This window comes from Mustela nivalis, assembly GCF_964662115.1.
Source record: "Mustela nivalis genome assembly, chromosome: 13".
Lineage (NCBI taxonomy): Eukaryota > Metazoa > Chordata > Mammalia > Carnivora > Mustelidae > Mustela > Mustela nivalis.
The window spans coordinates 45,182,536-45,207,664 of NC_139032.1; the positions used below are offsets into that span (position 1 = coordinate 45,182,536).

General features: G+C 44.3%; 1 protein-coding gene and 1 long non-coding RNA gene across 4 annotated transcripts in view; both read right to left on the reverse strand.

Annotated features, from left to right (window-relative positions):
* LOC309846456 overlaps positions 1-25,129 on the reverse strand; it is a 644,888-nt gene that overhangs the window by 452,225 nt on the left and 167,534 nt on the right. The window lies entirely within an intron of this gene.
* SLC24A2 (solute carrier family 24 member 2) overlaps positions 1-25,129 on the reverse strand; it is a 248,050-nt gene that overhangs the window by 140,910 nt on the left and 82,011 nt on the right. The gene's annotated exons all lie outside the window — the stretch shown is intronic.

Consider the following 25,129-nt stretch of genomic DNA (forward strand, 5'->3'; position numbering starts at 1 on the left):
AGCATGGTACTGGCAAAAAACAAACACATAGATCAATGGAACAGAATAGAGAGTCCATGCTATATGGTCAGTTAATCTTCAACAAAGGAGGCAAGAATATGCAATGGGAAAAAGACAGTCTCTTTAATAAATGGTACTGGGAAAACAGGGCAGCTACATGAAAAAGAATAAAACTGGACCACTTTCTTATACCATACACAAAAATTAAGCTCAAAATGGACCAAGATCTAAATATGAGACCTGAAGACATACAAATTCTAGAAAAGAACACAGGTAATAATTTCTCTGACATCAGCCACAGCAACATCTTTCTAGATATGTCTCTTGAGGTGAGGGAAACAAAAGCAAAAATAAACTATTGGGACTGTATCAAAATAAAAAACTTCTTCACAGCAAAAGAAACAATCAAAAAAACTAAAAGACAACCTACTGAATGACAGAAGATATTTGTAAATAATATATCTGATCAAAGGTTAGTATCCAAAATATATAAAGAACTGATACACCTTAACACACACACACACACACACACACACACACACACACACACACACACACACACTCTAATACAACTAAAAAATGAGAAGATATGAACAGACAGTTCTCCGAAGAAGACATACAGACAGCCAACAGATACAGGAAAAGATGCTCAACATCATTGATCATCTGGGAAATGCAAATCAAAGTCACAATAAGATATCACCTCACACTTGGTTAAAATCAGAAACACCAGAAACAACAAGTGTTGGTGAGGATATGGGGAAAAAGGAACCCTCATGCACTATTGGTGGGAATGCAAACTAGTATAGCTACTGTGGAAAACACTATGGAGGTTCCTCAAAAAATTAAAAATTGAATTACCATATGACCTAGTAATTTCACTACTGGGTATTTACCCAAAGAATACAAAACACTAATCTGAAAAGATACATGTACATGCACATAAACAAGATATGTTTATTGTACTACTATTTATAATATCTAAATTTTAGAAGCAGCCCAAGTGTCCAGTGACAGATGAATGGATAAAGAAGATGTGATACACACACACACACACACACACACACACACACACACACGTACACAATGGAATATTACCCAGCCATGAAAAGAATAACATTTGCAATATGCAACAACATGGATGGATCTAGAGGGTATAATGCTGAGTGAAATAAGTCAACCAGTGAAAAACAAGTACCATATGATTCCACTTATATATGAAATTTAAGAAACAAAACAAATGAATAAAGAAAAAAAAGAAAAAAACCCTCTTTGATCTAGAGAACAAATTGATGGTTACTAGATGGGAGATGGGTGGGGGAGAGGTGAGCTAGATGAAGGGCATTAAGAAGAGCAAACTTCCATTTATAAAATAATTAAGTCATGGAGATGAAAAATACAGCATAGGGAATATAGTCGATACTATTATAATAATGTTGTATGGTGACAGATGGTGACTACACTGACCAGTGGTGAGAATGGAGAAATGTACAGAATTGTCAGATGACTATGTTTTACACTGAAACTTGAGTTTCACTTCAATAATAAATGAAAAGAAAAAAGAAACATGTCAAGCTAGTTGTAGTCAAAGATTTTACTTAATCCAATATATCGGTATTAGTATACTCTCAACATGTAATTGACATAAAAATTAATAATGGGATATAATATATACCAGAGTATATTTTATACCCATGGTACATCTCAATTGCACCAGCCACATTTCATAGGCTCAGTCTTGGCATGTACTGGCCAGTGTAGCTCTAGCCTGTATCATTCTTGAAGACAAGGGCAGTGAACTACTCACTTTTGGGGTCACACTCATGGCTTTCTGCTCAGTGTGCAATGACCATCGGGCCCTGTGTTAGTAACCCTCCAAGACATGCACATGACTCCTCAATTAATTTTCAAGCTCTTGTGCAGAGACCCAGGGTTAAACTTTGATATTTTGAAGAGCATATTGAACTACCTGTGGTCCCTAAGCCTGGAGTTCCAATCCCCATCTCCTTGTCTTGGTACATGTTTTCACTTCTGCTCAGAATGTTCCTTCCACTCCGCCTTTAAAAAAGTAACATCTTCTCTCAAAAAAGCATCCTGTCCTCTGCCACTTTTCGATTTGACTTAATGCCCATTTTCTAAACATCTTTTTATCAGGATTTATGTTGTACCTTCACAGTTAATTTATTGGTCTCATTGATTGCATTATGAGTTGTGTGTGTGTGTGTGTGTGTGTGTGTGTGTGTGTGTGTATACAAAGATGTGTATTCCCTGTCTTACTGGTTTTAGATCACTAATATCAAACACTACCCCTATAAAATTAATGCAACAATGGTATGCAGGATATATATAGCATATAGGATATGCTAATAAAATATTATTTTATCTATATAATTTTGAGAGAAAATAGGCTTCTGACTGAAGATACACTCTGCACTTACACCTGCAAAACTGGCCAATGGCTAAGTGTTCAGTAACGATAAGTTCACTACCTGGAAAAGTAAAAGGAAAGATGGGATCCAACATTCACCAAACCTAAGCCATCTCATTGAAATCTCATGATAAGCCTACAAGGGAAATAGCATTATCCCTATTTGACAGATGAGGAAACCCAGTTTAGAGAGGTCAAGAAACTTGACCAAGGCCACACAGCTAGTGAGTGCCCAAAGTGGAAATGTGAGAGTCCAGGTCTGCCTCTGAAGCTGATCTTTGTACCACTGCCCCAGTTACAACAAAGTTCTAGAAGAGTTGCCTTCTGATCATTTCAAACAAACCTTAGCTCAGAGCTCAGGGGCACCTTTTTCTTTCTTTCTTTTCTTTTCTTTTTTTTTTTAACAAATAATGGAGAAAAGTACAATGCAGACCCAGGCATCTCTTGTGTCTCCATTCCCCCACTGATAACCTGCTCTCCTCTCCACCCAGGCAAACATAAAGCAGAGTGACAGAAGATGCTTCCAGACCTGGCAACAGAAGAGATTCCTGAAGACAGAGGGATGGATCGGATTAGTGGGAAAGTTCCTGGGTCTACATCCCACTGGCAGTCAGGCTGTCAGGGGGCAGGGGTCAACTCCAGCTTTTGAGCGTGAGAAACAGCTTTACTGTGCCCATCCTGCTTTCCAAAGAGCCTCTTGTTTTCTCTCTCATTAAGCATTTCTGCCACCCTCTGCACCGCAGTCTGCCTAAACATCCCCCAGTTGCACTGATTAAACTTAGCATCCATATGCATGGTAGTGGGGTTGGTGCCATAAGGCAATCCCCAAGGCTGCTGGGACACGAAAATAGGACGCTAAAGCCATTAGCGACAAACCGAAGGACGGGCAGAGCACCAGAGTGCGAACCTGGATTTGCAGGCAGGGATCGGCTTCCCTCCCAATCTCCCATCTCTTCTTCTAATAAGCAGCTGGACAGCTGGATGCAGAAGGGATTGCGAGGGGCTGCCCTTGGAAACATCTGCCATCTTGAGCACCGTGGCTCCCCCCTCGGAGGGTTGTGACCCCAGAGGTGACAGATGGGTTTCCTCAGCAGGTTTCTCTGCAGGTTTCGCCTGAAGTCATGTCCCACATAGGGTAGTGCCCTTGAGTACACTTAACTTTGGAATCTGGATTTTGATTTGTGTTATGACGGTTTGGTTTTGATTTGTGTTTCTCCCATAAGGAGATGCAATATAGAGATCAGAATAAAAATAAATTGGTAACCATTATCAGCTGTGTTTCTCAAGGGATTGGAGTCAGGCTTTCTTGGAATTTCATGTTTCCTTGGTGCACTTAGAATGAAGGTTAGCTCCCAGATACTTCTTTAAAGGGAAAAGTCTGCCACTTACTGCGTGGACTTTATGAGACAGGCACTCTGATAAACACTTTATAAGCATATCTCCATTATTGGTCAGTACCCCTGGCAATTAGATATGGTCATTCCTGCTGAATAAGTGAGAAATTCAAAGTGTGAAGAAGTGCAGAGTCAGAGGCCAAGCCTGTTGTGGGTTGAACTCTGTCCCCTGAAAAGACAGGCTGAAGTCTGAATCCCTAGTACCTGTGAATGTGACCTTATTTGGAATAGGGTCTCTGCACGTGTATGCAGCTTAAGATGAGGTCATATTGGACTTGGGCCCTAAATCTGATGACTGATATATTTTTAAAAGATTTTATTTATTTGAGAGAGAGAGAGCACGAGCATGCGTGGCAGGAAGTGCAGAGGGAGAGGGAGAAGCAGACTTCCCGCTGAACAGGGAGCCTGATGCACAGCTCGATCCCAGGACCCTGGGATCATGACCTGAGATGAAGGCAGATGCTTAACCAACTGAGCCACCCAGATGCCCCTGACTGATTTTCTTATTAGGAGAGAGAGATTTGGGCACAGAGAACACACACACACACACACACACACACAGAGAGAGAAAGAGGAAAAACCACATGGTGACAGAGGCAGGGACTAGAAAGATGCAGCTACAAACCAAGGAACTCCAAGGATGGCCAATGACCACCAGAAGCTAGGAAGAGACAAAGAAGACTCTTTCCAAGAACCTTCAGAGGGAATATCATTCTGCCAATGGTTCGATTTCAGACTTCCAGCCTCCAGAACTGTGAGATAATGAGTTTCTGTTGTTTGAAGGTACCCAGTTTACGGGCGCATTGTTAGGGCAGCCCTAGGAAACGACCACACTGGATTCAAGCACCAGGTTCTCTGACTGCAGAGCCCTGCCATCTTCCCGACACAACGTCAAGGCTGGCTGGCATGTGTGCTTATAGATATCCTAAGCCCTCAGTCTTGCCACATCTGACCTGCCTGCTCTCAAGGCAAGCCAACAAAGGGCAGCAGGCAGGCAATGGCACAGTGTATCCAAGATGAGTTTTCCCAACATGGCGCTGGGTGAAGGGGATTGAGGGGGCACCAGGATGGGTCAGGGGCCTGACTAGAAGTGTTGCTCTTGCCCAAGGAGAAAGGACGGTGGCCTGGACCCATGTGGGGGCAGTGGGGATGCTGTGGAAGGGATGGCTTCAGGAAGGGTTGGGAAAGTGACACTGTAGGACCGCCAACACATGGGATCAGGGTGGGCATGTGAACTATTGGCTGAGAAGCCACAGCTTCTGGTCTGGGTAACTAGAAAGGTGGTGGTGCCCCAGGGAGGAGAGGGGAACAGTTTACTGTGTTTGATCTTGCCTGGACTGACTGAAAATCAAACAGATTGGTTGTAGAGTTCCCTAACAACATCGGGCAGAAGTAAGAACCCTGGGGTGAAAACACACTGGCTACAGATGAGACTTAACTTCAGGGGGTTTCAGTTTCCTTACCTGCAAAAGGTAGGGTGAGGGGGGGCCTGAGTGGCGCAGTCTGTTAAACATCTGACTCTTGGTTTCCTTCAGGTCCTGATTGCAGGGTCCTGGGATTGAGCCCCACATCAGGCTCCACACTCAGCATGGAGTCTGCTTGGGGATTCTCTCTCCCTCTCCCTCTGCATGCCCCCTCATTCATGCGTGTGCTCACGTGCTCTCTCTCTCTCTCAAATAAATAAATAAATCTTTAAAAAAAAGTAAGGATGAGGGTATAATGTAGTATATGTAAAGGACAATGCAAGCAAATCATAAATGGTTTAGCTTTTATAAAATATTTAACAATTAACAGACTGCTTTCTTCCTGAACCCCTTCACGCACGTCTTTTTAATTCTCATTATTTCCAAATGAGGCCGAGGGGACCTTATTTTATTTCTTTAATTAAATGTGAGAAAAATGGGAGGAAACCACGTGGTGGGAAAGGACCAGGGCAAGCTCCCTCTAATGTCCCAAGGGGGGAAAAATTTTTTTCTGGCTCTGTCTCCCCCTGCAACTGTATGGTATCCATCATTCTTCGTGCAGAGATTTGAAACCTTTGAAAAAAGACTGTAAATGAATTAAAAGACAGCAGTGTAAAGAGTATATATTTCCAACGATTCATGGGAACAGCCTGTACTGGTAATAAAGTACCACTTTCTCCTCCCTCGCACATTTCTTCCCCCTAAAGGTCTACGAAAACCATTAGTTAAGTTTTTGTTCAGTGTAGGACATCTTGTCCTTTTCCCTGAGGTTATATGACTTGGTGCCTTTCATGATTTCAGACAGTGAACTACTTGCTAAGTGGGGCTTTTTTCTTTCTCCAGGGCATTTTAGCTACTATAAAGCAGTGTGTCCACAACGACAGGTGCTCTCTATGTGAGCCTTTTCAGAGCTATCCAAACAATAATTTTCACCCTTTTTAAAAAATATCTAAAATAAAACAGTACATATTAACAAAGAGCAGGCCCTTTTATAGTTGTGTAATTGGGTCTGTTCTTACAGCTGAGATACTAATAAATCTAGATGCTTCTACTCCAGAGAATCACTTGATTTCCCCATTTAAGAACATACCCTAAATGAATTATCATATAAAAAGAGAAAATAAAATCTTAAGAATCATGATTAAAGGAAGAAGGGGCTAAGATGATAAGGGCAGAGATCTTGCCAAAGCTATTTCTTCTCTAACCTCTGTATTTTCTTCAGGTGTCTTGCAAATATTCAAAAGTGAAAACACTGATTTATCCTTTCTAACTCCCCCCCCCCCCGACTTGTTTCCTCTTACATGTCCCATCTTGGTTCATGGCCTCAAGCCTTCCCGAACCTGCTCGAGTCTGACTGGTAACCACATCCTTGTGACTCTGCCTCCCAATCACTGCTTTGCCTCCTTCCTTTTCTCCACCCCCAAGTCTGTCCTCTGGACCACACATTCTTGATAGCCTCTTAGAGGATCTTCCTGCCCCTAGGTTTGGAGCTTCACTGCAGTCTAGGGGAGCTTCCTAAATTGCCGTCCCCCTCTTCCTGAGGGCAGCTCTTCACTGAGACCTACAGACACTGGAGTGTCAGCTCATTGGAATGGTGTGGAAAGGTTGGTGATAATGAACTCTTCCTCCTGGGGAGCCTCTCTGCCCGAACCAGAACTTGACATTCCAGCTGCCCCTTGCTGCTTAGGGCCTGCTGCTCACTCTGCCTGGAAGTGTTTTCCTCCATCTCGTAACCTTAGAGAATTAGCCTTAAACCCACCACTAGTTCTGATAGCATCTCCTCCAGGAAGCCTTATGTGACATTTCTTTCTCACCCACTGCCACCTCAGCACCCCCTCGGACCTTTGATCCTAATTCTATTCTTACCCATTTCACACTGTGTTTGTCAAGTTTCAATTGACCACCCTATTCCCCCGGCCACCCTGATGGCTCCTCGGATGTGGGCATGGGTCTCTAATTCATCTCTGCCTCCCCAGCAAAGCAGCGCGATGCCTGGGCACTTGAGATACCCATCGACTATCCAAGCGAATTATGCTCCCAGTTGTTCATTGCCAACATTCTACCTTGATTCAGTATGACCTCCTACTACTCTATATCCTCCTAGCTTATCTTATTTATTTGAGAGAGAGAGAGAGAGAGCAAGAGCATGAGTAGGGGTAAGGGCATGAGAGGGGGGAGGGAGGGGCAAACGGAAAGGGAGAGGCAGACTCCCCTCTGAGCGGAGAGCCCCATGCGAGGCTGGCTCCATTCCAGGACCCTGAGATCATAACCCAAGTAGAAATCCAGACGCCTACCCGACTGAGCCACCCAGGCGTCCCGCTCCCAGCCTATTTCATTTTCCAATCTCAGCTGACTCTTATTTTCATTGGATACATGAGGAAGGTGAAAGTCAGAGCACGCAGGCCATTCTTTTTCTTTTTTTTTTAAGATTTTTATTTATTTGACAGACAGATCACAAGTAGGCAGAGAGGCAGGCAGAGAGAGAGAGAGGAGGAAGCAGGCTCCCCGCTGAGCAGAGAGACCGATGCGGGCTTGATCTCAGAACCCTGGGATCATGACCTGAGCCAAAGGCAGAGGCTTTAACCCACTGAGCCACCCAGGCGCCCCCCGCAGGCCATTCTTAATGTTGCACTGCTAGGGAATAACAACAGTGGATCCCAGAGCCCAGATGCTCCAGCACTGCTCTCTGCCGCCTGCCCAAAATGCAAGCAGTGGATTGGGAGCAACTTTTTAAAGGCATAAAACATTTCCGCATCTGCATGATGATTCTCCTTCTTCGCATCCTCCCTCAAAGCCCTTTCCTGCCTCTTCTCCACCTGAGAATGTCCTACTCCCACTCCCCCTTCAAGGTACAGTTAACATGCTACCGACTTTGAAACGTTTTCTGTTCTTGCCAGTTTGAAATACTAAGTTTCCCTTTCCGTGCAAGCACAGTATTTACACACACACACACGCACGCACGCACTCCCAGTCCTACATCTTCTCTTTGATGGCCTTAGTAATTTTCTAGCTCCAACAATGATTATTTCCGCAAGACTTTCTCCTTCATTCAACCGAAGTGTCGCAGTGTGGAGACCGGGTCGAAAAGACCACCGTTGTGTGGCCACAGCGCGCCCCCAACCCTGCCTCACAATGCTGTGCATGTGAAAGATAGTTCATAAATTTTGGTTGAATGAGTGTCGTATTTCATTGGTCTACCTCTGTCTGAGAACGGGGGTTTTGAAATACCCTTGCCCTGGCAATCTGAAAACAAGGATTGTACCATGTACTTGGCTCAACTGTACAATTACATCTGGTACGGTACAACTGTTCCTGACAGTGTGAGAGAAAGAGAAGAGAATAGGAAGGGGGAAAGCACATGGCATCCGGTGCTGAGTCCTTGAACACCACAACTAGAAGGCAGAGGGAGGGTGCCGGAGAAGAGAGGGAGAGAGAGGGTGACTTCTGGCTCTGCAGAGCGTTCCCAGTCAGAAGTGGCACACGGCTCCCCTATGGTACATGTGGAAATTTGTGTGTGCATCAGAGAGGGGGGCGGTGGGACGAGGCACTGCCTGGGGCCATGGTGGCATCAGTGGTCAGAGCCCACCAACATGCTCCGGGCTCCAGAATGCCCTGGGCGGTCCCCCAGAGTGCACTGTCCTGCCCAAAATGCTTATGGGGCCTCTGTTAGTTTTTTGTATTGCTGTCGTGACCAATTAGTACAAACTCAGAAACTCACACAACACATTGTTACGCTGCTGTAGGTCGGGATCTCACCTGGGCCTCAGTAGGCTACAATTAAAGTGTCAGCCGGGCTGAGATCTGTCTAGAGGCTCCAGGGGAGAAGCCACTGCCTTGCCTTCCCAATCTTCTAGAGGCCATCCAGTTTCTTAGGCTTGCGGCGTCCTGCCTCTCTACCTTCAAAGCCGTCCCTTACAGATAGAGTCTGTCTCCCACTGCGTCGCCTGATCTCCCCTTCTGCCGACCTCTTGCACTTTCAAGGACACTTGTGATTGTATCTGTCCCACCTAGACAATCCAAGGTCATCTCCCCACATCAAGGTCGGCTGGTTAACAACCTTCACTCCATCTTTAATCTTAACTCCCCTTTGCCGTGTGATATAACACACTTACAGGTGCCAGGGGTGGGGATGGGACCATTCTCTGCGTAAGACAGAGCCACTGAGAAATCCTGGAGGAAACCCCATACGTGCTGGTCAGCGGTGATGACCTTCCATGTTAGATGGTTCTCCCCCAGCAAATTTCCCTCAGGAAACGGTCCGAACCCAGGGAGCCCCGTAATTTAAATACCCCATGAAACTCTCAGCACCTGGTGAAAACATCACTCCATTCTCGGAGGCCTCAACACTCCTTACCATTCCTCACTGTACCACTGGAAGCCTGCAAGAGTAGCAGACCTCAGTCTTGAGATCCCTCCTCTTTTATAACTGGAGATGTGAGGCTCAGGTGAGAATTAAGGTCCCAGGGAAGCATGTCAGCTCACCACGCTGGGTGAGCCCTGTGCTTTATTAGGTATTTTGACATCCTAGGTCCCAAGGCTGATACTGCTAGAAGCTTCCAAATATGACCACACAACAACACACTTACAACTATTTATTACTTATGTAATCTTATGAAAATCAATACCCTACAATAGTCACACATATCCTATGAACCTCTAAAGTAAAAAGAACTCGTGGTCTCCCATGCATGACTTGTTCCTTAAAATAGCAAGTTATTAAGGCTACCATTGCAAATTGCCAGATGCGTTATGCACCATATTTTATTTTTTCCTTATGACAATCCTGTTGATTTACTCCCCCTTTACAGATGAGGAAATTGAAGCGTAGAGAGATTATATTATTTGTCCAAGGGCACGAGGCTAATAAGCACAAACAGACTGTGATTCCCAGCTCTGCCAGCCTCCAGAGCATGCCTACGCCCATAAAGATGCTTTGGCAGGGGTGCCTGGGGTGGTTCAGTCGTTAAACATCTGCCTTCAGCTCAGGTCATGATTCCGAGGTCCTGGGATAGAGCCCCGTATCAGGCTCCCTGCTCAGTGGGAAGCCTACTTCTCCCTCCCTCACTGCACCTGCCTGTGTTCCCTCTCTCGCTGTCTCTATTGTCAAATAAATAAAATCTTTTTTTTAAAAAAATGCGTTATGGGGAAGAAGAGGCAGACATTGCCCAGAGTTTTGCATGTCTCAGGCTGAGGCTAATTGTTCTGTGGGTTCTGTAAATCGCTCTGCACTTGTCTAGGTCATCAGGTGGTACATAGAGCAAAGCCTGCTTTCTCTGTACTGTGTGAACCTTCTAGCTTTCTAGGGAACATTTCTGATATTCCTGATAAAAACCTAATCCAGCCATCAGTGCTGAGACCTCAGACTAATTAACCTAAAGTAGTCAGATTAGAGTGGGGTTAATCCTACAATCATTAAAAGTTACTTAATGTTTCTAGGGAGTTTTCTTTTTCTTTTTTTCCCCCCCTAGGGAGTTTTGGTCATAAAGAATCCCTTAGTTCTTTGTTTCAAAGAGTTTCCCCCCACACACTAGCATTCACCAGTTACAGGGTTTACCAATGATTTGTTGAATGTATAAATAAGTGAAAATAGCACTTAAAAATTCGATGCTTTAAGAAACCTGGAAGTCTATGCTTCTTACGTTAGCAATGGTCATCTCTGGGTTGGAAAATTATAGGTAATTTTTGTTTATCTGTATTTTCTATTTTTTCCCACAATGAAGACACTTTTTCCACATATATATCTTACACAGTGGGAAAAGTTTGTTTTTTTTTTTTAAGACTTTTAAATTAGAAAGTGAGCTAGTAAGATAAAGACTAAGAGGGGCGCCTGGGTGGCTCAGGAGGTTAAGCCTCTGCCTTCAGCTCAGGTCATGATCTCAGGGTCCTGGGCTCGAGCCCTGCCTCGGGCTCTCTGCTCAGTGGAGAGCCTGCTTCCTCCTCTCTCTCTGCCTGCCTCTCTGTCTGCTTGTGATCTATGTCTGTCAAATGGGTAGATGAAATCTTAAAAAAAAAAAAAAGACTAAGAAAGTAGCAAATAAAGCAAGATAGTGAACTCTTGATTATATTTATAATCGGCAATCCTATTCTGACTCAAATGTCACTTAAGCCTGACAAAACTTTGTACCTCTGTCTTTGAGGTACATACTAAAAAGGGCAGTTTGGCTTTGGAGAGAAATTATTTTATTATTTGATAATTTAATTTCTACCCAAGGGACTTTCTTTCTTTATTCCTCCTCCCATCCCTCCCTCTCTCCTTCCTTCCTTCATGAGAGAGAGAGAGATAGAGAGAGAGAGAGAGAGAAAAGAATGGAGTTATGGGGGTGGGGCGAGTGGCAGAGGGAGAGGAAGGGAGAGCGAGAATCTCAAGCAGGCTCCACACCGGGCATGGAGCTGGACATAGGGCTTGATCTCACAACTACCCAAAGGATTTATTTTAACAATAAAACTTTTTAATAGAAAAATTCAAACCAAGGTGAATAAAACCTTCAATTCTGAGGTAATTAGAAAATTTAAAATCAAATAAATAGTCTATATTTTTAAAACTATGCAAATATATTTACTATAGCTCTATAAAAATGGTATTCAATTGTATGTGGTTTTATTACATATAATACACATTCCATATTCTATATGGTATTATATGTTATATTATGAATTTACATAGATACAATAAGTATAGTCATATATAAACATATATATAAGCAAATATTGACATATAATACACAAACATATATAAATAAATATGTGCAAATATAGACATAAAATATAAACACACATGCCAAGCACACAATACAGTGAACAGTGATGACAGAGGCCAGCCCCAGGCAGCAATGAGCCATAGACACATGGGGCTTCGACCAGACACAGCTGGTCTCAAGTCCTCTCTCCATCACACTTGTTCCACCTCTTTGAGTCTCCTTCCTCCTGGCGACACCTGGGCTTCTCACACCAACCCCCAGAGCGGATGCCGAGGGGGCAGGCCCCGGCAGAGCCCATACTCAGGCACGGCAGCTGTTTCCACTTCTTATTCTGACTCTAAATTCCGTACTTTCTACCACACCACCCTCAGGCGCTAGTTTATGTAATTCTCAGTACCCTCTCCTACGTCTATTTCCGTTAGGAAGCTCTGCACCCCAATCTGCGCCTGCCTTCCCAGTGGGAGGACTTCCCGATCAGAACTCGCACCCCGCCTGCCTGCGTCCGGGGACATCGAGGGGGCCTGGGTACTGAAGTGATTAAGGCAACCGAGTAAAGCACTTGGCTTTTGATTTCTCCCTAACTTGGCTGTCTGGTGTGACACTTCATCTCTACTTAGTAGACACTGAAGGTCCTTTTTCTTGTCCTCATTTCTTAATTTTTATTTTTTGCCCAAAGAAAATCTAAGCCATTCCCATAAACATGTCAAGAAGACATTTAAAGGTGTCCTTCTCATGAACAAATACAGATGCTTTGCCTTTTCAATGAATTCTTGCTAAATAGCTCATACTTGCCTGCCACTAAGAAAAAACTCATATAAAAATAAAAATGTCTGGAGTCAGGAGACTGCCTCTCTACTATCTATAGATTCCTACTATCTATAGATACTAACTATAGATTCCTACTATCATAGATTCCTTTTAAACACCTGGGTGGCTCAGTTGGTTGAGCGTCTGCCTTCGGCTCAGGTCATGATCAAGGTCCAGAGATCAAGTCCTGCTCAGAAGACAGTCTGCTTCTCCCTCTGCCTGCCGCTACCCCTGCTTATGTTCTTCTGTCTCTCTCTGACAAATAAATAAAAAACAAAACCTCAAAATATTAAATACCTTTTCACCATTCACAGAATTGACATGAATCAACTAATAAATGACTTCTTTGGTTTCCAAGAAACCAAATACAGAAATGTCCCATCATACCATGGTAAGTGGGGAAAGAAAACCAATTGTGCAAATGTGCAGTTCTGCATTAGGAGGTTCATGAAAAATAATGTTTTACTGTCTCTGCTGTCACAAAACCCATAAAAGTAAAGATAATAAAACTTACACAATGGGCTGTGTCCTGGGGTGAAGGAGTTTCAAATGATTACCATAGTAAATGGTGGGCATTCTTTTTTTCTTTTTTCTTTCTTTCTTTCTTTCTTTTTTTTTTTTTAAGATTTTATTTCTCTATTTGAGAGAGAGAAAGAGAGAGAGAGAGAGAGAGAATGCACAAGTGGGAGGTAGGGGCTGACAAAGAGAGAGAATTGGATTCCCTGCTGAGCATGGAGCCCAGCTCGGGACTCCATCCCAGGATCCTGAGATCATGACCTGAGCAGAAGTCAGAGGCTTAACTGACTGAGCCACCCAGGCGCCCCTAAATGGTGGTCATTTTCAGCACATCAAGGAACCTTAAATATTCCTTGCAAGTGGCAGCCAAAACATAAAATAATGAGCTACGGGCTCTTTCAAACCAAATTTATTTAAAGAAGTTTTTAAATTTGCTTCCTTTATTTTTTTTAAGTAAACTCTACCCCACCCCCAACATGGGCTGGAAACTCACATGCTCCACCCACTAAGCCAGCCAGGCGCCCCTCTTTCAAACCAACTACTCAACACACTCTACTTCCTGAGGGGCTGGCAATATTATTTTAGCACTGGGATGCAAACAAAGAACACAACACAGTTCTTGCCCTCAGGGAGCTGCCAGTCAAGAGGGAAAGACAAATAGAGAAATCTGTTAACGCTGAGAAGTACTATAATGGAGGCCACAGGAGAAGGATGCGATCCTGCTAGGAGTGTCACTCGGGCTGAGGCTTAAAGGTTGGCAGTAGTAGAGAACTGGGCACCACAGAAGTCACAGCTACGGAAAGACCTAGATGCACAGAGTGTCAGGGCTCAAGGAGAGAAGGGTATGGCTCACACGGCTGATGATGGGGCAAACCCGCTGCCCAAAGGCTTAGGACAAGAATGACAACAACCCCACAGAAGAACTTTCTTAAATGTTATGGGAAATGTGGATAGTTTTCTCTGTATATCACTTTCATAGCTAAAATGACGGGAGTATAAATTTCACGTTGGGGGTGGGGGTCCCTCGCCCCTACAATCTTTGACAGGACCCAAATTTACTTTTTTAAGGGAAAGATTCACGGCTCTAAAACATTTTAAAACGCTTTGTCAATTTCACAATGTTGGGAAGTTCACAAATGCAACTGGGACCAACTTCTACTCTTGCCATCAAGAGCTGACATGGTAAATGCTGAAAAGTTCTGTTGACTTGAAACATTCCAAGTATCCGGCAGACGTGGGTGTGTTTCACGGTGTCTCCAGACTCCTACTCCTTCCTGAGGCCCCTACCACCATGACCTGGTCCGTCCCTTTCTACCTGCTAAGTGCAACAGCATCTGAATTGTTCTGGGTCTCCCTGTTCCCACCCTCCTATTCATCTTAGCCTGCTCTCAGCAGAGCAGCAGAGTGACCCCATATAAAATGTCAGAACGTGTCTCTCCTCTGCTGAAAACCTTCCTAATGGATTCCTATCTTGAAGCAGAAGCCAGCGCCTCTACAGAGACCCTCCAGCTCTATACGGCCCTCCGTCCCCTCGTCACCTCTCTGAGTTCACCTGTTCTTCTTGCTCAGGTCTACTTCCAGGGTCTTGACTTTGATTTTCCTCCATGATTGCTTTTCGCCCCAGATAGCTTATAGATCTTAGATCTCTCTGTCCCTTCCTTCAAATCTTTGCTCAAATGTCACTTTTTCCAAGGAGGCCTTTCTGACCACCTTATTTCAGATTGCAGCCTCCCTGCCCTCTGGCGTTCCTTCCTCTCTTCTTGTCTCGGTAGTCTTTCCTACCTGGTGGCATCCTATCTAATGTACTTATTTCATTTCCTGGCTTCCTTCTCTAGAATGTAATCTGCAAGAGGGTAGGAATGATTGTTTCTTTGTCTCACTGCTGTATCTCCCAGCTCAACCCAGTGGGGGTCTGGGGCATAGTGCAGAAAGCCAACCATGGGTGGTCCAGCCAAGAACCTGGGTCTCCCTGGGATTTCAATATTTCCTTTCCCTTTGTCCTGGTTCCTAATGCTCCAATAAAAAAACAAGTTTTGGAGTTGAGACCCCTTCTATGTAGCACAGCCATGAACAAGAAAGCAGAGGGCATTAACAGGGCCCCCTTAATGTACCAACAGCTGGTATGGCCGTTGCTCTCAGGGAACATGACCCCTATACACACATCCTGAGGATCTATGGATTAATGAGTTGGGAGATCATTTACTTTGCCTCTCTGGAGATTCGTTCAGTCAATCTTTGTCTGGGAAACAGTAGATTATGTTTGCAGAATAATGGAGAGGAGAACACTAGTTTGCAAAAACAACTCCTTCACGCGCCGAAAATAGGCACTGATAGATGGGTTCCACCAGCGTGATTTATCATCGTTTCTTCTGCCCAAATCCACCAGCTTCATTTTCCTGTTGACATTTCTCAGGCAGTTCTCTCTGCCACAGGTTAATTGGAACTGGGACCTGGAGAGGGGCCTCTGAAACTCATTATCCTGTATCATGGATATGCTTCATGGGAACGTTTACCAGAGGTGAGATTCTAATTTTAAGAACGTGGCCGTGCTGAGGGCCCAGAAATGTTCACTGGGCCGGGAGTTAAGATCCCCGGGGCCTCAGGTGGCACACGTGAAATGACACTTCGGGCTCCTTTTGGTCCTGGGAATAATTAGCAGCATACAAGGTTTAGGAAGCCGAGTGCAAAACCTGGACAATTCAGTAAGCCTAAATGGGAGAGACACGACCTTCAGCGGGATTGCGAATGACTATTAGAAGGAATAAAGATGTCCCTCTCCTATGAGAGTAACCCGTCCTACAGCTGTCTTCTCTTCCTGTAATTTTTCACATGGGTGTCAAAAGGGAAAACACTTCGATACCAAACTCCAGCAGCAGAACGTCTCAATTTCTGTGGCCCCAGGTATGCAGGAAACCCCAAAGGAAAGGCCCGTTTCCATGGCAAAGTAAAACCAGTGCATGATCGGGTGGGACACAGCAGCTGGCCCGCGAGCAGGAGAAGCACCGCAGAAGTGAACATATGAGGGCTCCCTGCAAGGTAAGAAGGCATGTCCTTTGGGATCAGATACCCGAAGAGCTGATCTGAAACTGCGCCATTGGTGAAACCAATCTGTACTTATTCTAAGCAAGTGATGGGAGATACGGAAGCTCTTCAAAGATGGGGCCCAAGGGGAAACCCCAGAAAAAGTAATAGCCGACATCCCCTGTCCCATCTTTTTACTTCATACATATATTGATTGCATGTTCTGTTGTGGAGGGAGATGGATTGAAAAACAAAGCAGAACTGAAAGCAGATGTTTCCCCCCCCAACCCAAAAAAGGCTTCTGGTAGAAAAATGCTGATTCACTAAGGGGGCAGTGAAACCAGGAACTCATAATGATTCTTCTGCTTCCCAAACCTCACTCCTAATATAATGCTGCTGTAAGACTCTACGGCTGGGCGTTTGCCGAGGAGAGGGCAGGTCCCTCGAAAGAGTGGTGGATTACCTACAGAGTGTTTACTCTATGTCAGACACTATAAGAAGCCCGTGGTGAAATCACAGAAAGCAAAGCCCCCCAGCCTCCAGTTTAGTAGGGGACCTGGGGTGGGGCAGACAGGAACAATGACAGATCTGGAAGTTTTTTATTTATTTTTTTTTTAAAGATTTTATTTATTTATTGACAGAGAGAAATCACAAGTAGATGGAGAGGCAGGCAGAGAGAGAGAGAGGGAAGCAGGCTCCCTGCTGAGCAGAGAGCCCGATGTGGGACTCGATCCCAGAACCCTGAGATCATGACCTGAGCCGAAGGCAGCGGCTTAACCCACTGAGCCACCCAGGTGCCCAGATCTGGAAGTTTTGTGCCTTTGACTGAGGGCTTTCCTTGGAGCAAAGGGCAAGGGTTGATTGCCTCAGCAGAGGGAATGGAGAAAGTTTCAGGGAGATGACCTCGATGTGGGTTGTATTGTGAAGGATGCAGAGGAAATGAAAGGGTGCAGAGAAGACGGTGGTCATTTGACCGGATCATACACAGCCATTCTAATCAAGTGACCGGTATTACACACTCAGAAGCTGGCGTCCTGCCTCTAAGTTGTGCTCTGAACAATTTTTTTTTTTAAATCTCCAAGGAATGTCTTTTAATTTTTTTCATTATAGATGTGGCCAACCAAACTTCATTAATTAAACAGCGTTTGGTTCATTTCCCCACTCATATTCACTGGAGGCTTCCAAGGAGAAGTTCAGAAGTAGAGAGATCACTACACTGGGTGATGGAAATCCAGCCCAGAGCAAACAGAGCTGCCGTCAGACGTAGATGGGGTGGCTTTAATGGGGGCATTAAAAATTGGGGGGGGTGCCTGGGTGGCTCAGTGGGTTAAAGCTCTGCCTTCCGCTCAGGTCATGATCCCAGAGTCCTGGGATCAAGCCCCACTTCGGGCTCTCTGCTCGGCAGGGAGCCCGCTTCCTCCTCTCTCTCTGCCTGCCTTTCTGCCTACTTGTGATCTCTGTCTGTCAAATAAATAAATAAAATCTTCTAAAAACAAAATTTGAGGGGAGGGTACATTTAAGAAAGCTATTGGTGATCTGGTACTGAGGACACCAGACAGGGGGCCTCTAGTCGCGCACACGAGGGCTTCCCACATCTCTTTGCTTTCTCTCACTTCCTGGCAAGTCCTTCCTAGGTCTCTGGGCTCTTGCTGCCTCTTCTTGAGAGTAGCCGTTAGTATTCTATGGTTCCAAGCAAAAGAAACTTTCTGGCTAACATGGAAAAGGGAACTTATTGGAAAGAAATGGGGCAACTTCCTTCTTTGAAGGAAAGTCAAGAATTGGGTTAAGAAACAACAGGTATAGGGTCCTCTGAGGGTCTAGGCAGCAGGAAGTGATGGGCTATCTCCCTGCAGGGCCAAACAGCTCCAAGCTCCAAGCTTTTTTTTTTCCCCCTTCTGTTTTGGTCATTTCACTCAAGTTCCCAAGGCCCAGGAGAGAGACAGGGTCTTCCTTCAACTGTGTGGTTTATGATAAAAGAAGCAGAGATCGCTCCCCTCCCCATCCCATGGAAATCAGGATGCCCCTAAGGGAAGAGAAACCCCTCCCCGCACAAGGTCTCCCTCTAGAATCAGGGTAACAACCTTAGAGCGACACTTCACCAGGAAGTCCTTTGCTTAAAATGGTCAAGGAGAGATGGTACACATGTGCCTGGAGGTGGGGGCAGGGGGAGGGCAGCACTTTACAGAACACACTCTAACGAAACATGACAGTGCCAAAGAACTACAGACGGGGAGCCCCTGAGTCTGTCTGACAGGTGAAGGTACATTTGAACATTTCAGAAGTTCGAGGGTGCTGAGTTCCTTCTAGACTTGTTGATGTCTTGAATATGGTTCTCCCCCTTATGGAAGCCAAATGGTTAGGAGAGTAGGTAACCAGAAACCTGGAAAAATCTATCCCAGAAGATAAGTAGATGGTAGCACTGCAGTGTGGTGTTTGAACCTGGGTCCACATCGACTTTATCATGGTCGCCTGCATGGGTTAACCTGTTCATCGTGTCTTAAGTATGGGATGTGTAAAATGGGACACTATTTACCCACATGGGCATAGTCCTAAAATTACTTATTTTATAAAGCATCATGAAACTGTGCTAGGGATTCTGCGGTCGATATGAAGGTGGGATCCGTGAGGGAGCAAAGAGAAAAGTAAATTCCTTTAGCCCATTCCAGTGGTCCCATGTATCAGGCAGTGAGTCTGACAGAAGACGGCTCTGACCGCTTCACTCTTGGCGCATTCTTCATTCTGGAACAACCACTTCAATGTGTCTAAGGCCATGTTTCTCAACTTGTCACTGAGCTTCCAAGGTTTTTGTTTCATGGCTCACTTCCTGTTTGGAGTATTCCCTGGCCCCCTCCCACATGACTTAAGTTCTTACTCTCTAGCTGTGACCTTTGCTCCCCACCTTGAGACTGACTTAGGTTCCCACCAGCTATGACTTTTGGCTGTTTCAAGAGTAACATCCCAACTTACAGGATTAGTTCAGGGCCCTGTAATTAAGTGGCCAGTGTTCCATTCAGGAGCCCTGATCCCTTAAACGGACCCAGATGATGACTAAAAAGCCCATGTTCCTTAAGTGATATTCGGCCCTGAAGTTCAGTGGGAGTCACCCCTAGACCTCCATGTGTGCTTTCCAGTATTTATGTATAAACACTCTGCCGCTTCTAATAATTTCCCTATTTTTTCCATTTCATTGAACTGCCAGGCAATATTTTCATGTCCTTTTGAAAAGCTCTTCCAAGGTTCCTTTCAATGATGGGTGAAATGATTTCTATAAATAACTTGCAAATCAATTTGTTTGGCTTGTAGAGATCTTGATGAAGAAAGGTGCTATTAAATGTGAAAAATCAAAAACTCCATTTGGTGGAGAGCAGGCTCCTGGTATTGCGGGAGAAGAGCCCTGGATATAGAGCAGCCCAAACCTAGGCTTTTATGATCCTGGCTTAGTGCCTATATGGCCTCTGGCGAGTCCTATCACCTTTCCAGAACCTGTTTCTTCTGCAGATGAGGGAATAATATCTCCGCAGTTGCACTGTAGCAGAACCAAAATGAGGGGGACCCATGCAAATGTTGCTGATAAGATGCCATCCACCTTTGGGTAGGAAGGCTGAAGATATTTTCGTTAAATCTGGATTTGAAAGCAAAATGGTGATTGAGGTCCATGGGTAATCGCTGGGCATTTTTTTCCAGTTTCAAAAAAGAGTGACATTTTAGTTATATTGACTGGAAAGCAAATTTCCTTAGAATGGGTTTTGTTTTTATCTTCACTTTTAAGATGCAAATCAGAATGTGCTTCTGATGAGTAATGTTCACTGAGGAAATATACTAGGCGTGCATGGTATAATTTTTTTTTTTAATCATTTCACTGATTCTGGGTTTCTTATCTATCCCCAACATTCATGTCTTTCTTGAAACCGCAGACACGTCTATAATTTTGCATGTCTCCTGATGCCATGCTCAGAGCTCCTGGAATCTAAATTCTCTAAATTGGTTAACTTGAAGAAATATAGTGTCTCATAGGGTTAAGCGGCAGATGGTGAGAACTAACACTGAGGACATAAGATAAAGTCGAGTGGTTCAAATCTGACAGAAACTTGAGACTTTAAATTCTATGAAATGAATTAAGGTACATTTATTAAAACCAGACGTCTACAATGAAGGAGACTTTTACTAATGTGGAGGAGAAAGAACACACATTAGGCACCGCACTGACACACTGGTCACATTCTTTTTTCTGAAACAGCCACTCCAACGTGTCCCAGGTCATGCTTCTCAACGTGTCTCAGAGCTCCCAAGTTTGTCCTCTCACGGCTCACCTCCCTTGGCTCTTTCTTCATTGTTTTACTTATTCTCACTTCATCATACTTTCAATATACCCTCATAAAACCGGTATCATCGCCACTTTCCAGAGGAGGTGACTGAGGCTTGGTGTGGCTAATTAAGTGGACTGAACCATAAACAATGAAGCTTTCCTGGCTCTTCTCCAGAGAAGGAAGGACAATGGTTACACTAGGACTTCCCAAGGAGGGAAAAGCAGCTACTAAATTAGCCATTTAATCATACCTTTTTTTTTTTTTTTAAAGGTTTGAGCTTTTCTCCAAAGGTCACATTCTTAGTGTACTCAATTTAGTCTCAATAAGATTGATCTGGCTTGGATGATTTGATATCCTTACTAGTAAGAGGAGCTACTGAGAGAGATTTGGATGCTAAGGAGTTACAGAGCAGATCTATTAATATAGCTGACGAATGTTTGGAATATCCATTCTTTCACTGTGGTAATGGGACACATGACATCGTGTTTATTACAGTTTTCAAAGAGTAAATGCCACAGCCCAGTTGACACAAAGGGGAAAGGGCGTGCTGGTGTGACGCATCTAATGTAACCTTCATCACAGGCAAAGCCTTCCACTTCTGGCCACCTGTCATTGCATCAGGCCCTATGTGAGATCTGATGCTTTCTCATGCCCAGCATCCTCTTCTCTTCTTTCTGGAAACAGCACCTTGTATGTCTTGGAGGACAGACCAGGGTCCTTGGAGGACCCCTTTCTTGTCAAATGTGAGTCCATTTGATTTTGAGGGGAGATCTTCCCCACCTCCCATTTCATGGGAACATTCAGGCCTATTAATGAATCTCACCTCCTGGTCCAAGACTGGGGTTGTTGGCCAACCCACTGGGAAAGAGGAGCTGTCTTTCCTTCGAGGATTGCTGGGTTCTGAATGTTTTCATCCCCCCCAAATTCAGATGTTAAGCTCCAAATGCCTGATGTGATAGTATTTGTAGGTGGGGTTTGAGGTGATGCTTAGGTCAGGAGGGCTCTACCCTCTTGAATAGGATTCAGGTTTGTATAAAAGAGACCCATAGAGTTTGCTAACATCTCTCACCTAGTGAGGACATGGACAGAAGGTGCTGACAAAGAATCAGGAAGTGGGATCTCCTCAGACATTGACTCTGTGAGCACTATGATCTTCGAATTCCTGGCCTTTCAGAACTACAAGAAATCCATTTATAACCTACCCAGTCTCCAGCACATTTTGGTAGGGCAAACAGACTAAGATGGGGTCTTAAGGTGATGTGACGTCAGCTGAGAACTGCTGGTGGCTTCTTGTTTACTTGTTCAGTGTTTACTTTTGTTTCCAAAGAGCCTGCCTGAGAATGAAGCTGGGTGTCCTAGGGAAAAGCAAGGGTGAGTGCTAGAGACAGACAGAGGCAAAGCCCAGATGGTACTGCCTGATGCCTCTTGAGCTCCAGCCAGGCCTGAAGCTACCGGACAATCCTGCTTAAAAAACGACAGCGTTTTCTTTTTAAAACTTGTTGCTTAAACAAATACAAATGATTCTGATTCACATGCCAGACTCGTACATACTCTCACTTCCTCCCTAGCCTATCCCCGGAAGTATAATTTCCCCCCATTTTCCACGACACAGAAGCTCAGCAAAGACAAATCATTTGAACAAGGCCACGCTCCAACTCTGGTTAGGAGCGAACTTGGAATCCAGTCCGGTTCCAAATCCTCTTCCTTGGCAGTTCCCAGAATATCCCTCCGATGCTCAATAATGGATATTCCCAGTGCCAAGTGGATCTTGGTAGGATGGAAAAGTGTGAATCGAGTGTAGCAGAGGCACCAGCAAGGGAAGTCTATTTCCTTTCTCTGTGTATGAGTGTGTGCGTGTGCACTAGCAAAAAATAAAACAGCTCCACATTCAAACAACAGGGGCAGGTGACAATTGGTTCAATAGTGAATACCTCTGAAGCTGCCCAGAATAATTTCAGACACCAAAAGCCTACCGCAAGGTTGGCCCACTGGCAACACTGCACCACTCCTTTCCTGAAGGGGTAACCAAGAAAGAACAAGAGGATCCTGCAGACCTGTGTAGAATGCACCTGCTTATAACAGACACTTTGGAGAGGTCTTTGGTCCACACAGCCACAGGGAACGTCGAAGAGCCAGAGGTCCAGGAAAGGAACGATGCTCAGTGTGGCTGCTCGCCAACCCCCCATGATTCACGTGAGTGGGGCTCCTACAAGGCAGGCCCAGGCTATGAATCCACTACCCGTGGGAAAGAGAACATTTTATGGGCACGCAAAGATACATGAGCAGAGGAGGTTAGCAGAAAACAAGGGACCCCAGGGACTCAGTCTTCCCAGGGCTTGTGGTGACCAGAGACCATAGCAAAGGTTGTGTTCACTCAGCCTTAGACCTCCTCGTACCATGGTCATGGTTTCTTCATGTCTGTATACCCTATATGATCACTAACCTAGGGCTTTTCTTTAAGTGGAGTCACTTTTCTTTTATTTAAATACTTCCTTGCCGATTCTAGGTAATAAATTTGGAGAAATGAAGAAACCAGTTAATTTACTTTTTCTAGTATACATTAAAGCAGGCACGTAATCATGAAAAATGTTTGTCATACCACGTAAATCCTTTCAAGTGCCATCACGGTGTTTATGCTACCCATGCTGAGGTATGTCTATGGAATGATGACTATATGACCACACACCCCAAGTAAGACAAGCCACATATGGGGACCACCGTTTTTCCCCTGAATTGTTGAGTAGTCCCAGGGAGACTTGAGTTTCAGTGCTGTTTGCACAAACCCATCTTTTTCTCCTCCACTCTGTTCAGACACAGCTCCAAAGACTTAGGATTATATTCCAAGCAAGAATGGGTCTACAGGCAAATATAAAACTCAGAATGCAGAGTAGAACAGTCAGATGTGAGACCTTCTGCAAGAGGCTTGCCTCGTCTATTATCTCCTATTCACAGGCAGGAGTAAAGAATGACCAAAGGGTTCACTGCATTATCCCATCTCTAGAGACAGTGGATATAAATAACAGACTTATGTCATAAGTGAACGGGAATTATGTACCCATAATTTTACCCCATCAAGGCTTAGTAAGAACCATATCAAGCAGAAATAAGCCATCTATCTTTAAGAGGCACAAGATAATTGCCACCTGAACTTTGGCAAGAGAACATTTTCAACAGTGATGGGCTTCAACAGTGTCCCCCCCCCCCCGCATAATCTCAGTTTTATAGACATTAACAAGGACCTGATTTGATTTTCTTCATGTCATACTTGAAAAAGTATGACTGTAATGTAGACGTCGTTTGATGGTGGACAACAATACTATAATATCACAAGACAAAACTGAAAGTCTTTCCTTTTTATTCTTGAAATTAACATGTCTTAGCTTCTCTGTGGATAAAATATGCCAGGAATAAAGCAAAAACATAGTTTTCCTTCTAAATGGGTAGGGAAAAAAATGCCTCATAGATTGTGACTTCAGACAGAACAATCGCTTCTCTTCCTTCTAATGATCATTCTTTGTCTTCTCAACTTGCTTTATTTTTCCTCCTAACACTTGTCATTATGTGTCACTATCTTATTTGCTGGGTTTACTCTCTCTTTCCTCCCCTAGACTGTCTGTTGTATGAGGACAGGGACTTTTCTTCTTCATGTAGTGTCCCCAGCACCCAGCATACTAGCACCTAGAAGGTGCTCAATAAACATTTGTTGGATGAATGAACACTGATTACTGACCAAATGTTTACAATGACCAAATCCTCTCATATTGCAGGCTCTACTCGTCAGTTTTCAGATCTGAAAAATAGACACCTGTTAGCCATTTGAGCTTTGGCAAAAGTCACTTAATCATATAACTTCTCACAGTTTATGTCTGTCTACAGGATGGGGATACCTTCAACTCATATGGCATTATGAGAATAAAACGAACGAATGTCCATGAAGTGTTGGTCTCTCTCTCCAAGCATCTGTGTGGATCTATCCACGGGCCTATCCATGTATGAGTGGTACAGGATCTGCTCCATAGTATCTGAGTCAGAAATGTTTATAAGTTTATTCACTTTGCAGTCCTCGATTTTACTACAGAATGGGATTATTTCTTTTCTGGTTGTTGGTGGCCCTGTCCCAAACCAAGGACAGGTAATCAATAGAAGAAAGCATTACCTTTATATAACTTAACTCTTACTCGTCATGTGTCTCTAATATGAAGAGGTTTAAAAACACAGTGTTCTCCCCAGTCGAGTACATTTAGAGGGCAAAAATAGAACAGGACATTGGACGAGACTGGGAAGCACAGCATATGTCTTTTCAGTGTCTCCTAAAAGGTCAGTTTTGTTTTTCAGATGCTTCTCACATACAGAAAATAAGAGGAATTTGAGTTTTCAAAAGGTGATTCACAAGGCACTTTTTCTTTCTTTTTTAAGGCAGACTGCCTCGTTCCCTCTCTTCCTCCTTCCGTCCTTCCTACCCTTCGAAGTGTCTTTGCTCATGAACTAGAATCAC